Source organism: Schistocerca nitens, chromosome 8 (genome assembly GCF_023898315.1).
Source record: "Schistocerca nitens isolate TAMUIC-IGC-003100 chromosome 8, iqSchNite1.1, whole genome shotgun sequence".
In the NCBI taxonomy this organism is placed as follows: domain Eukaryota; kingdom Metazoa; phylum Arthropoda; class Insecta; order Orthoptera; family Acrididae; genus Schistocerca; species Schistocerca nitens.
The window spans coordinates 438240431-438255224 of NC_064621.1; positions in this window are offsets into that span (position 1 = coordinate 438240431).

A 14794-nucleotide genomic window follows, 5' to 3' on the forward strand; every position below is an offset into this window, starting at 1 on the left:
ACCAACGCGAGCAGCAATGTCGCGATACGATAAACCGCAATGGCGATAGGCTACAATCCGACCTCTACATCTACATCTACATACATACTCCGCAATCCACCATACGGTGCGTGGCGGAGGGTACCTCGTACCACAACTAGCATCCTCTCTCACTGTTCCACCCCCAAACAAAACGAGGGAAAAATGACTGCCTATATGCCTCTGTACGAGCCCTAATCTCTCTTATCTTATCTTTGTGGTCTTTCCGCGAAATGTAAGTTGGCGGCAATAAAGTTGTACGGCAGTCAGCCTCAAATACTGGTTCTCTAAATTTCCTCAGTAGCGATTCACGAAAAGAACGCCTCCTTTCCTCTAGAGACTCCCACCCGAGTTCCTGAAGCATTTCCGTAACACTCGCGTGATGCCTTTATCAAAGTCGGAAACTTGACGGTACGCATTTCTCCTTCTTACACGAGGCATCACAACAACGTTTCACCAGGCAATGCCGGTCAACTGCTGTTTGTGTATGAAAAATCGGTTGGAAACTTTCCTCATGTCAGCACGTTGTAGATGTCGCCACCGGCGCCAACCTTGTATGAATGCTCTGAAAAGCTAATCGTTTGCATATCACAGCATGTTCTTCCTGTCGGTTAAATTTCGCGTCTGTAGCACGTCATCTTCGTGGTGTAGCAATTTTAATGGCCAGTAGTGTACATTGGAATGAAGGCGCACTTGTTCCTCTGAAAATGCTGGTTAATTTATGGCGCCGTTCAACGCACTGTAACAGTTAAGTTCCCTTTCCTTCGTAACAGAGATGCTGCTGCGTGTCGGACGCAGATGGTGCTGCGGCCGTTTTACGCAGGCGGCTGGTCTGTTTTACTTTATTAATAGATTGGCGCCTCCAATCAGTGAGCTCCAGCCTGCAGTTCGGTGTCTAGCAAGTGTGCCAGTCCTGACTACGCCCTGGAAACGCATCTTCTTCCTCCTACCGAAACCGACAAAATGGGTCTCTTCTGCATCACTTCAGTTGCCATATTGACGGATTTTCGTCCACTGGATGTGACAGCAAGCGACTACGGGGACGCTCGATTTTGGACGATCAGAATCGACTACGGTAAGCGTTTTCGCGCGACTTGTCTGCGACTGTTACCTGTAGGCTGGTGATCGTAACATTACAGTGAGTGAGCTCAGTGGGTACTGTGGACCTGACTTATCTTCCGTACACTCCACACCTGACAATGAGAACTGGTAAACAATATGTAGGTTTTGATTGAATCCACTAACAGTTAAATGGAAATCTGTGATAGAACTGGACCACTTTCGTGAGGATTTAGAGAACAGACCACAGTCGTTGCGTACGCCGACCGGAGTGGCCGTGCGGTTCTAGGCGCTACGGTCTGGAACCGAGCGACCGCTACGGACGCAGGTTCGAATCCTGCCTCGGCATGGACGTGTGTGATGTCCTTAGGTTAGTTAGGTTTAATTAGTTCTAAGTTCTAGGCGACTGATGACCTCAGAAGTAAAGTCGCATAGTGCTCAGAGCCATTTGAACCATTTGCGTTGCATACGGAGACATTTCACTACATTTTCTCTGGAGTAGAGGCAAACATCGCGGAAACTTGTAATTTGAAACGGACGATAGCACTACTGTAAGTTCTTTTTTGTGGAATAAAGCATATCCTATTAAAATACCGGGTGATCAAGAAGTCAGTATAAATTTGAAAACTTAATAAACCACGGAATAATGTAGATAGAGAGATAAAAATTGACACACATGCTTGGAAAAAAAAAACGAAGTTCATAAAATGTCCGACAGATGGCGCTGGACAGCAAAACGTCAGTAACTGCGCATGACAATCGTGTATAAAAGGAGCTGCAATGAGAGAGAGAATCAGATGCGCCAGCAGTCGCAGCATGTTGAAGTTACCTGAAAAGGCGCTTTTAGTGAAGCTGTGTTATAAAATGGGGAATGTGCTAGTTCAGCGTTACGATCCTATCGCCATAGGAAGGGGATTCGAAGGGGTAAAGGTCCGTTGACAAATGCATCTGTGGCGAGAATGATTTCGAAGTTCGAAGCCACGGGTGGTTTAGAAGATAGACCCCGTAGTGGCCGACCGAGCACAAGGCGTAATGCTGCTGAGACAGTTCAGGAAGAAATGGAGACTGTAGCGGGTTCGTCTATGCACGGGGACGTCAGCGTTCGTGCAGTCGCACGTCGCATCAGCATTCCATACACTACTGTTTGGTTGGCACTTACGCGTACCCTCCGATACTATCCGTACAAAATCCATCGGCATCATGAACTGTTACCTGGTGATTTAGTTAAGTGGAGGGCATTTGCGGTGTGGGCGTTTCAAAAGATGGCGGAGTATGACGATTGGTTGAGTAACGTGTTGTGGACCGACGAAACTCATTTCACGCTCCGAGGGTCTGTCAACGCCCACAACTGCAGAATTTGGGCTACCGAAAATCCTAGAACTGTCGTGGAAACTCCATTGCACGACGAGAAAGTCACGGTATGGGTTGGTTTTACCACATCTACCATTATCTGGCCTTTTTTATTCGAGGAAATGCGTGATCTGGTTTTGTAACTGCTACCGTGACGGGTGAGAGGTACGCCGATATGTTACAGAATCGCATCATCCCCAGCCTAGCTCATAAACACATGCTGGAACGTACGATGTTTATGCAGGATGGCGCTCCACCCCATATTCCTAGACGCGTGAAACATCGCGTTTGGTGATGATCGTGTGCTCAGCCATCACTGTCGTCATGCTTGGCCTCCCAGGCCCCCAGACCTCAGTCCGTGCAATTATTGGCTTTGGGGTTACCTGAAGTCGCAAGTGTATCGTGATCGACCGACATCTCTAGGGATGCTGAAAGACAACATCCGACGCCAATGCCTCACCATAACTCCGGACATGCTTTACAGTGCTGTTCACAACATTATTCTTCGACTACAGCTATTGTTGAGGAATGATGGTAGACATATTGAGCATTTCCTGCCGGCCGTTGTGGCCGAGCGGTTCTAGGCGCTTCAGTCTGGAACCGTACGACCGCTACGGTCGCAGGTTCGAATCCTGCCTCGGATATGGATGTGTGTACTGTCCTTAGGTTTTTAGGTTTAAGTAGTTCTAAGTTCTAGGGGAATGATGACCTCAGATGTTAAGGCCCATAGTGCTCAGAGCCATTTGAGCATTTCCTGTAAAGAACATCATCTTTGCTTTGTCTTAATTTGTTATGCTAATTATTGCTATTTTGATCAGATGAAGCGCCATCTGTCGGACATTTTTTGAACTTTTGTATTTTTTGGTTCTAATAAAACCCCATGTCATTCCAAGCATGTGTGTCAATTTGTACCTCTCTATTTACATTATTTCGTGATTTATTCAGTTTTCAAATTTATACTGACTTTTTGATCATCCGGTATATGTAATGAGGCAGCTTTCTGAATCACAACTCCGGCCATGAAAAACATTACAGTAATATCACGTTTATCAGAATCGCGTTTACCCGAAGTCCGCTTAATCCGAACAAATTTTTCCCATTTTCGCGACTCACATTGGCGCTGTCTGACACATCGACAGCTACGCTTATAGACTGACACTTGCCTGCGCGTGGAGCCATGCATTCGCTGTTGATTTTCCGCAGTCTGCTCCTAATCAGTGCACTGGCGAGTGTCAAAAGTCAGAATGTCGTCAATTCGTGCGTGTGTTGGTTGGTTGAAGTTTTAGCGTGTTCCTTGTTCGTATTGAGTGGATACATCGGTTCCCGTGGGATCACCGAAGTCAAGCGCTGTCGGGCGTAGCCGGCACTTGGATGGGCGACCATCCAGCCGCCATGCACTGCTACCATTTTTCGGGGTGCTATCAGCCTCGTGATGCCACTTGAGGAGCTACTCGTCCGAATAGTAGCGGCTCCGGTCAAAGAAAACCATCATAACGACGGGGTGAGCGGTGTGCTGACCACACCCGCCTCCTAACCTCATCCTCAACTGAGGGTGACACGGCAGTCGGATGGTCCCGATGGGCCAATTGTGGCCTGAAGATAGAGTGCTCTTTTGCTCTTATTGCGTGGTTTCATGACATTGCCATCTATTGGAACTGCTTGGAAGTGCAGTATGTGCAGTATTGCTCTATGCAGCGCGACATAGCCCTATCGAAACCGACAATGAGAGTGCGGCGCCAAACACTTTCCGCCTGTTGTAGGTACATCAGACCAGTGTTGCCAACTCTAAAAAACCCGAGTCGCTAGATTCAATATCAAAAGTCGCTAAAACTGATTTTACTAGGGTCGTACTGAAAATTTCGTGCTGTAAATGGTGCAATAAGCCAGTGGGGCGGGGGGGGGGGGGGGGGGTAATAAAATATTAATAAAAATTATCTCATACGTAATTGCTATATTGTCTTAATTAAATGACTCATCGCTTGCAACAACATACATATAAAATACGCTAACGTTTAATTAAACATGTTATTATAATAGACGCAACACATAAATTGTTGTTTCAATCACAGTAGTCAAATATTCTAGAAATATACAACTATATTTGTAACAAAAGAAAGCAAGAACTCAAATTAGGTTCCAAAATACATACATACCGGTATGTCAGCTATTCATCGTCGTCACTCAGAAGATCGAATAACTCTTCCGTTTCATGCTCTGACAGAACTGTAGTCGCTCAAAAGATGATGTTGCAGTTTGACTGGTTTTGTCGCAAAAGAGTAACTTTTGTTCGTTCCAATAAGCTCCAATACGCCTGACGGTATGACAAAAGATGTACAATCTTTATTTTGTTTCTTCTGCTGGTCTCTCAATATGATCAAAGCATTAATTGTCTTTAACGATAATCTGTTACGGTGTTTGGTTTTTATAATGTTCATAGACCTGAATATTCTTTCCACTTCTGCATTTGAATGCGGTAGGCATAGAACAGTCATTGCTAGCTGTGAAATCAAAGAAAAAGGATTCTCCCATGCGGCATTTTTATACTGCAAAACCTCACTCCAAAATCCAACAGTGTTAGTAGTGTTATTCCACCTAATAAAGTTGATATTATGCCATTCTTGCAGCATACCGTCTATGAAATCGCAACTAAAACCCAATTCTTTGGCTACATCCGCTACAGCGTTATTTTTATTCACTTTTAGTGTTTCTTCAACATTCTGCATTGACATTTTTTTCAGGATCGTTAAGTTACTTGGCAGTCTTTGTTAAATTTCTTTTATAAGTTTCAGACTAAACTAAATGCATCTCTTCTTCAAATAAACTTTATTTTCTTCAGACCAACTTGACTCAGACAATTTCTGTTCAAACATAAAGCCAAGGTTCGGATTTGCGTACATACATTTGCTTGGAACTGGTGTTGTCAGCAAATCAACAGTTGGAAAAACTTTGTTTTGGCCGAGTGACTGCATGAGAAATACAAGTGTATCTAGTAATTTAGTGGGGTCATTGTCATCTCCTTCAAAGCTTTTATTGCTATCTGTACGTCTTTTAAAGCATTTTTAAGGTAAAACATGTAAAGATGATTTGAGTCGTCACAATACATCTTGCACAAAAGATCGGCAGTGTACCAATTGTCTTGAACCATGGCAAGTGAAAAATGTAGCTTTAGTTCTTACCACTGCTCCAGAATTCTTCGTATTGCTGGTTCAATTGAAAGCCAACGTGTTGCACAGACCTTCAAAATTTTTAGTGGCTGTTTTCCACAATTAATTGTCTCATAAACCTTTTTATATTCCTCTTGTCTGTTGGGTGAAATGGAGAACCAATTGTAGGTTTCCCATGCAAGAAACTCTATGTTTCTAGGTATGGTATTCACTGAGGCGTGCGAAACTGCAAGCTGAAGAGAGTGACAAATGCAACGGATCAATACCAAATGCTTCAAACCATATTCCCCCTTGAGTTGTCCGAAAAGCCCATTGTTTATTCCAACCATTGCAGAAGTATTATCTGTGCCAATTCCTACAATATTAGCGATTGGAAGTTTGAGATCTTTCAAAGAATTCACAAGAACAGCAGCCAGATTTCTTGCATCTGCAGTATCTACTACAGTGAGTTTGAGAAATGCTGATCTAATGGTTTGGTTGTTTACACTACAGTACCGTATAACAATACCTAGCATTTTAGATATTGATACATCTGTGGATTCATCTATTAGTAAACTGTATTTTTGGTTACCTATATCTTCAACCAACGATTGTGTAAAATATGGAGCCAAAACTTCAGTTATAATATTAGTGCACTTTCAACGATGTAATTGCATGTTTTTAGCGCCCTCATCACCGGAAAACACCTTCTCGCACAGTATTCCTAAATGATCTACAGCTAAAATAGAACAATGTTCAGCAATCAATAAAGAAAGGGCGCCTTCCGCAATGCTTCCTATTCTAACTGTAGTTTTCGGAACAATTTTCACAGGTAAGGCGGTATTTTTTTAAATCAATTTTTGTTTATGCTTAATAGTTTTCGAATGCTTTCTAATATCATACAATTTAGCATAAAACTCTGTTGCACATACTTGACATCTTGCCTTCGATAAGTCTCCAACGACTGGTTTCAGGCACCCATTGCATTCAGGTTCTGCATCCCACGCATCCTGATATTTTTGAGCGTACTGCTTCTTCTTCTTCTGCGGCAAATCCATTATGTAAGCCACCACAAAATAAGTTTCACCAATTTATAATCACTGAAAATACATTAAAACTCAGGCGATCTAGAGGACATGAAACAATCTACTCACTCGGTAACTCGATATCAGTCCTATTGTTCAATGTTTAAAACGTGATAATGTCTGAGATACTCCCACCGAATTGTTCTTGCGTTACCACTGTGCACGTGGTAATAATTTGACTGCGAGTTAACATTTCGAAAAATTAGAGGTTGCTGGACTGAAATGTATTTTATTATACTTAATATACGTATGTTTTTTGTCAATTCGAAAAATAAAGGGAGTTCAAAAGTTGAAGACTTATATATCGATACGCTATCGACGATAACAGGCTAGTGGGTAATGACTAATAGATTGTTCTATAGTCAAAGTTTTATTACTCTGCAGGCAATTCCCACATTCAGGTTTACTAAATGCTGAACAATGCTACATGATCTGCTAAGAACTTAATTTAACTTAGTAAATCTAGAACAAAGTCAGTGTAGTACCCATTCTATAGTTAAGATCATAGTTTTGTTAGTAAAAATACTGGCCCAAAATAGTTTTGATTTGTACTTCAAAAGTCGTCAGTACTCCAAAAGTCGCCAGATAAGTCGCTAAATAATTTTTGTCGCTAAAAAGTTTTTTTTTGTCGCTAAGACGAAGGCTAAAGTCGCCATTTCTAGCGACAAAGTCGCTAAATTGGCAACACTGCATCAGACGAAGCCGATCGTTTAACAATGTAACAGTGAATTTACAACGCACTGTTGTGTTGCCGAGTGGGCTTGGGTAGTACATGAGAAAGGAGATAGATGTTCGAATGTTTTCATTCGATGGCTGCCACAGCCAGATTTCAAAAGCCAAAAGCTTTGTCCATTGCCTCTCGAGTGTTGTCAACTCGTGGGTCTGTGTGTTTTCGATTTAACGTTTCGTGCTCGCGTTACATGCTTTAAAACGTCCAGAAATAAAAATGTCCAAAAACCATAAAAGAATCAGTCGAGTGTCAGTAAAGAAAAGCTGAACGCGACAATGGGCGCGAAACGAAAAAAGAATGTGATCTCGTAGGAACAAAAGCTTCGCGCTTTGCGGAGAACTGATACTGGTGAGCCACCCGCGAAAGTTGCTGCGGATCTGAACGTCGGTAGGATTACTATTACTGATTGGAAGACAAATCGATCAGAAACTGAAAAATTTTGTTCCGTCCAAGCGTCAGGCAGCGCAGTGAAATCTCGAAAAGGTGCACATCCTCAGTCAGAAGAGGCCTTATTTTTGTTGCACGAACAAATAAGAGCCAAAGGTGTGCCAGTTTCAGGTCCTCTACTTCGTCAAAAAGCGATGACTTTTTGTGAGCTGATTGGAGGAAAGGAGCAAGAATTCCTCGGAAGTGATGGATGGCTGGACCCGTTCAAGAAGCGGCATGGCATTCGTGGAATTGCCATCAACGGTGAATTATTATCCGGGGATGAAGCCGCTATCGCTGATTTTAAGAAGAAACTGCACACAATCATCAACAAAGGGGGTTATACTGGCGATCAAATTTACAACTGTGATGAATTACAAAATGTTGCCAACAAAAAGACTTGCCTCTAAACAAGAGAAAATGGCATCCGGATATAAATAAAGCAAAGAAAGAGTTACTGTCCTCGCATCCAGTAATGCCACTGGAAATCATAAACTGCGCCTTACTTTAATTGGCAAATCCAAAAAAACTAAGAGCATTCAGACGGCAACCAGCTAATAAACCTTTGTCATTGTGGTACCGGTACACGAATCAGTCTAAGGTATGGATGAACAGTGCCATATTCATAGAGTGGTTCCAGGCAGGGTTTGTTCCAGCTGTAGAAAAATAGATGGAGGAAAATGGACTTCCTCGAAGAGCGCTGCTTCTTGTGGACAACGATCCTTCTCACCCAGATGATCTACAAGGATGTGTTTCTCCCACCAAACGTCACGTCTCTATGTCAACCGATGGACCAAGGTGTTCTTGAGGCGATGAACAAACATTACAGATGCAAGCTGCTGGAATACTTAATCAGTGCGATTGATGGCGAATAAGATTTTGTGCAAGCTCTTAAGAAACACGATGTTTTAAGTGTCGTGCATTGGATTGCTGAAGCTTGGAATATAAATCCTCGAGTTTCTCTTGTTAGGTCTTGGAAAAAACTCTTAGATCATAAGGCAACTCATCAGTGGTGGGAAGATGGAAGCAACACAACTGAAGCTGACGTGCCAGAAACAGATGAGAATGACGTAATATTGGTGAATTTAGCGGAGAAGCTACTGGGTTGTGAAGACGCGAACTTCGAAGATCAGAAAGCGTCAGAAGAATATGTCTCTGATGACGAACCAAAGAAAAAGATTCCTCACACAATCGGTTAACCGCCCAGGAGCACATCAGCCAACAGGAGAAGGCGACTTACCGTGAAATCGTTTGTTTCCAACGTTGGACATACGAGGGCTATCCACAAAGTACATTACGTTTTGGAATTAAAAATAAGTAAAGTATTGGAAATTTTTTTTACTATATACAGATGAAAGCCACACTTAAATACTACTTTTCTACATAGTTGCCATTTAAATTAAGGCACTTACCGTAGCGATGGACGAGCTTGGAAATTCCTTCGTCGTAAAATTCGACCGCCTGCGCCTTCAACCACGTGGTTAGCTCTTCATAAAGCTGTGCGTCGTCATCAAAACGCTGCACAGCCAACCACTTCTTCATTGCTGGGAATAAGTGGAAGTCGCTCGGTGCCAGGTCGGGACTGTACGGCGGATGAGGAAACAACTCCCACTTAAAAGATTCGAGAACTTCACGAGTGGCATTTGCCGTGTGGGCCCGGGCGTTGTCGTGAATCAGCAAGATCTTTGAGCCCAACTTTCCCCTGCGCTTGTTTTGTATTGCTCTTCTGAGGTTGTGCAGAGTTTGGTAATACCTTTCAGACTTTATTGTAGTGCCTCTTTCCAGGAAATCCACAAAAATCACACCTTTTCTGTCCCAAAAGAAGAGGTAACCACGTAGTTGAAGGCGCAGGCTGCCGAATTTTACGACGAAGGAATTTCCAAGCTCGTCCATCGCTACGATAACTGACTTAATTTAAATGGCAACTATGTAGAAAGGTAGTATTTAAGTGTGGCTTTCATCTGTATATAATAAAAAAAATTTCCAATACTTTAATTATTTTTAATTCCAAAACGTAATGTACTTTGTGGATAGCCCTCGTATATTGCCGCAACAAAAGTTCCTCAAGCCAAGAAACAAAAAACCATTACAGACTTTTTTACCAAAAATTAAATTCTAATGAAGCGTCCCAGAACTTTATATACCGGGTGATCAAAAAGCCAGTATAAATTTGAAAACTGAATAAATCACGGAATAATGTAGATAGAGAGGTACAAATTGATGCACATGCTTGGAATGACATGGGGTTTTATTAGAACTAAAAAATACAAACGTTCAAAAAAGTCCGACAGATGGCGCTCCATCTGATCAGAATAGCAATAATTAGCATAACAAAGTAAGACAAAGCAAAGATGATGTTCTTTACAGGAAATGCTCAATATGTCCACCATCATTCCTCAACAATAGCTGTAGTCGAGAAATAATGTTTTGAACAGCACTGTAAAGCATGTCCGGAGTTATGGTGAGTCATTGGCGTCGGATGTTGTCTTTCAGCATCCCTAGAGATGTCGGTCGATCACGATACACTTGCGACTTCAGGTAACTCCAAAGCCAATAATCGCACGGACTGAAGTCTGGGGACCCGGGAGGCCAAGCATGACGAAAGTGGCAGCTGAGCACACGATCATCACCAAACGACGCGCGCAAGAGATCTTTCACGTGGCTAGCAATATGGGGTGGAGCGCCATCCTGCATAAACATCGTACGTTCCAGCAGGTGTTTATCTGCCAGGCTGGGGATGATGCGATTCTGTAACATATCGGTGTACCTCTCACCCGTCACGGTAGCAGTTACTGACGTTTTGCTGTCCAGCGCCATCTGGCGGACATTTTGTGAACTTTGTTTATTTATTTTTTTGGTTCTAACAAAACCCAATGTCATTCCAAGCATGTGTGTCAATTTTCACCTCTGTATCTACATTATTCCGTGGTTTATTAAGTTTTCAAATTTATACTGGCTTTTTGATCACCCTGTATGTATGAAGATGGTATCCGTTCTTTCGGACATGTCCGAAAGTACAGATACCATCGGTGACCATGCAGGGCTCTAGAACATGGCCGGCCAAACGCTGTACAGTGTGCAGACGTGCGAAAGTGCTGCACATGTGCGCACGTGTGCGACAGCGACATCTGTTATTAGACATGTGTCCTAAATGAACGGTGGCGGCTCCACTTCCCTGTTTCTGTGGTACAAGCAAGAGCGCAACATACCCAGTCTCGTTTACCCCTGGTGCCCGTAACCTTAACAGAGATGTACTGAGAAATGGCAGATACTGTGAAAAAGCAAAGGACGGGAGATCTATGTTCTCAGTCGTTTAAAAATGACTGGGAACTGCAATTCTTTTTTGTGGTCGTTGTGGAAAACTCACAGCGTTTGCTGTGCCGCCGAATAATAGGCGGCCAGCGAAAGTTTTCACTACAATACATATCACAAAGACGAGTGTAGTGTACTCAACAGCGAAGAACGGCAAGAAAAATTAAACGTCCTTAGGAAAATGGATGAGACACATCAACTCGATTGTACTGTACTTCTTGAACTCTTAGTTTTTTGTGTTACATTTATGTCTATTTTACTGTACGCTGTACAGTGTACTGTTTTCAATTTTCCAGACAACCACACTAAATCTTTACTGCGAGCAAGTTTTAAAATCGCATTAAGAACTGCACAATCTGGGAAACCCTTTTCCGAAGGGGAGTTTGTGAAAGGGTGTCTCATTGATGCTGCAGAATTTGTGTGTCCCACGAACGTTAGCAGGTTTCAAGAAATCAGTCTATCCAAACAAACAGTGACAAGACGTATCAGTGTTATGGCCGGCGATGTGCTCAGGCAGGTAATAAATTAGGCTAAAGACTTTGTTGCTTCCTCTGTTGCGCTCGATGAAGCAACAGATCTTACAGGTACAGCCAAGGTTGTGATATACATACGAGGTGTCGACAACGCACTTTAAGTGACAGAGGACGTATCTTTGAAAGGGGCTACTACAGGTGCGGACTTACTCCAAGCTGTCGAGCAAGCGATTGATGGTGTCGGTATGGACTGGAATCGGTTAGTCTCAGTGACCACAGATGGAGCACCATCAATGCAAGGTCATCAGAGAGGACTCGTAGCACGGATGCGCAAAAAGCTAGGGCGCACAGACGAGACTTTGTATGGAATTAACTGCATTCTGCATCGAGAGGCGCTTTGTGCAAAATCAGTAACGTTAGCAAATGTCATGCACAATGTTGTGCGTACTGTAAACTATCTCAAGACACATGGGCTTACGCATCGCCAGTTTCGGCGGTTCTTGGAGGAATTAGTAGCGGAGTACGGCGACATACCTTACTATACCGAAGTACGCTGGCTCAGTCGAGGTAAAATGTTGAAAACATTTTTTTGATTTACGTTTGGTCGTAGTAACATTCTTACATGAGAAGGGAAAAAGTGAACCTATGTTGGAAGACCCTTGTTGGATATCAGACCTTGCATTTCTCGTAGACGTTAAGTCTCACATGAAAAGCCTGAACGTCAATTTGCAAGGTGAAAATAATTTAATTTCTGACATGTCGGAAAAAGTTAATGCCTTTGAAATGAAGCTTGCGCTTTGGGAGAGCCAGCTATTGACAGAAAACACTGCAAATTTCCATACTCTTGGACTGGTCCATGAAAGTGCTAGATTTCAAGAATACGTGTCAATAATTGTAAAAATTAAGGAACAATTTCGAGCACGATTTGCAGATGTTACGAGTTTGTCTCCTGTCATTCGCCTCTTTGCTCGACCGTTCTCGTCGTCAGTTGAAGATGCTCCGAATGATCTACAGATGGAACTGATCGACCTACAGTGCAATACAAGACTGAAGGACAAGTTCTTTGCAGTGCGAAGCACAAAAGACTTCTACGAAACTTTTTCACAACAAGAATTTCCACGCCTGCACCGAGAAGCCGCGAGAGTTATGTCCATGTTCCGGTCGACATATGTTTGTGAAAGATTTTTCTCGGTAATGAAAATGAATAAATCAAGATTTCGCTGAAGCATAAGTGACGAAAATCTTCGCAACTGCTTGCGTTTGTCAATGAGCCGTGCTTTTGTGGCCGATATTAACTATATCATTTCTCATGACCAGTGAGAAACGTGTTTGGATTTATTGCTTTCATAATTAAAAATTATTGTTTACTAACTGAGCATTATTGCCTCATTCTGCTCCATGTTACATTATTATCAGGAAAACTGGTCATTAAACCGATTGTTCCAATGTATACTTACATTTAGGTTTTTTTTTTAATGTGTGAAGGGCTACGTTCAGCTGAAGTCGATAAAACATAACATTCATTTAATTGTCGGTTATTATGCAGATTTCAGACGGAACTGATGAAAGATATAGCAATAATGGTACTGAACTAACAGGTGATCATCGAGTGGTCTGCGGTTACCATTCTGTTCAGAGGTCAGTGAGACAGAAATTATGTAGGTGTAACTGAGGGCACCGAGAATTAGTTATAGGAAACCTTGCATTAGTTTAATATTAGTTGAAATCACGAAAAAGGTTTGTTGGAAGTCGCTAAGTGCTCTCTTTCTTATACTAGGTCAAAAACATTACGCGTATCTACGTGCCGCCAGTCAAGCTGCCTTAATAAAAACCCACGGTTGTTAACTGTATTACTTGTCTTACTGAGTTAAACTGTTAACATAAAAGTAGATGTCTCAATGAATAGACTGTGACAGTATTTTAAATGTTTAATACGCGAGATGCCTTCCCATGGTTGGCTTGCAAGCTGTGGAAAGAGCACTACAATGCGCCGGTACAGAGTATCCCAGCAAGTGGATAAAGCGACATCTGTGCGTAGAAACATGCACTACATGAACGCTGACGGCTGCGGCGTGCACGCTGTGACCCGGAAGTTGCACATCTGCAGGAGCACCGCACGCGTGCAGAATTTCTGGCCGGCCCTGCTCTAGAATGAAATGATAATTAAATCAAGACCCTACGCTGTCGACAGGCGTTGATATACATCAACGGGGAACAATCGAAAATGTGTGCCCCGACCGTGACCTCCTGCTTACATGGCAGACGCTCTATCCATCTTTTTTTTCCATTTTGTTCGTTGTTGATCGTTGTGTTTCGTCGTTGCGAACGTCACATAACATCCATTCTAGTTCGTTGTTAATCCTTTCACTCACTCTTTTTATTACAGAGGCCAACCAGCTCTCTGACCGAACACTCTGAGCTACTACGCCGGCTATGCTCTATCCATCTGAGCCACTGAGGGCACAGAGGATAGTGCGACTGCAGGGATTTTATCCCTTGCACGCTCCCCGTGGGACCCACATTCCCAACATAATGTCCACACACTACATTCGTAGTGTTCCTGCTCATACACTCATTACTCGCGACAGAAAATCTTAACCGAATCTCGTAAGAGCTCGGGCAATGCGTGTGAATCCGCACAAAAGAAGAAGGTTAGCCTTAACTATGTGAAGATGGTATCTGTTCTTTCGGACATGTCACACAAATCTGGAGACTGTAAATTCAGCTAAATACTTAGGGATTACAATTACAATAAACTAGATTGGAACGATCACATAGATAATATTGTGGGTAGAGCAAACCAAAGGCTGCGCGATTCATTGGCAGAACACTTAGAAGGTGCAACAGGTCTACTAAAGAGACTGCTTACACCACGGTTGTCCGCCCTATTCTGGAGAATTGCTGTGCGGTGTGGGGTCCGCATCAGATGTGACTGACGAATGACATGCAAAAAGTAAGAAGAAGGACAGCTCGTTTTGTATTATCGCGAAATAGGGCAGATAGTGTTACAGACATGATACGTGAATTGGAGTGGCAATCATTAAAACAAAGGCGTTTTTCTCGTGAAATTTCAGACACCAGTTTTCTCCTCCGATTGTGAAAACATTATGTTGCCACCCACCTACACAGGGAGAAATGATCATCACGATAAAATAAGAGAAATCAGGGCTCGCACAGACAAATTTAAGTGCTCATTTT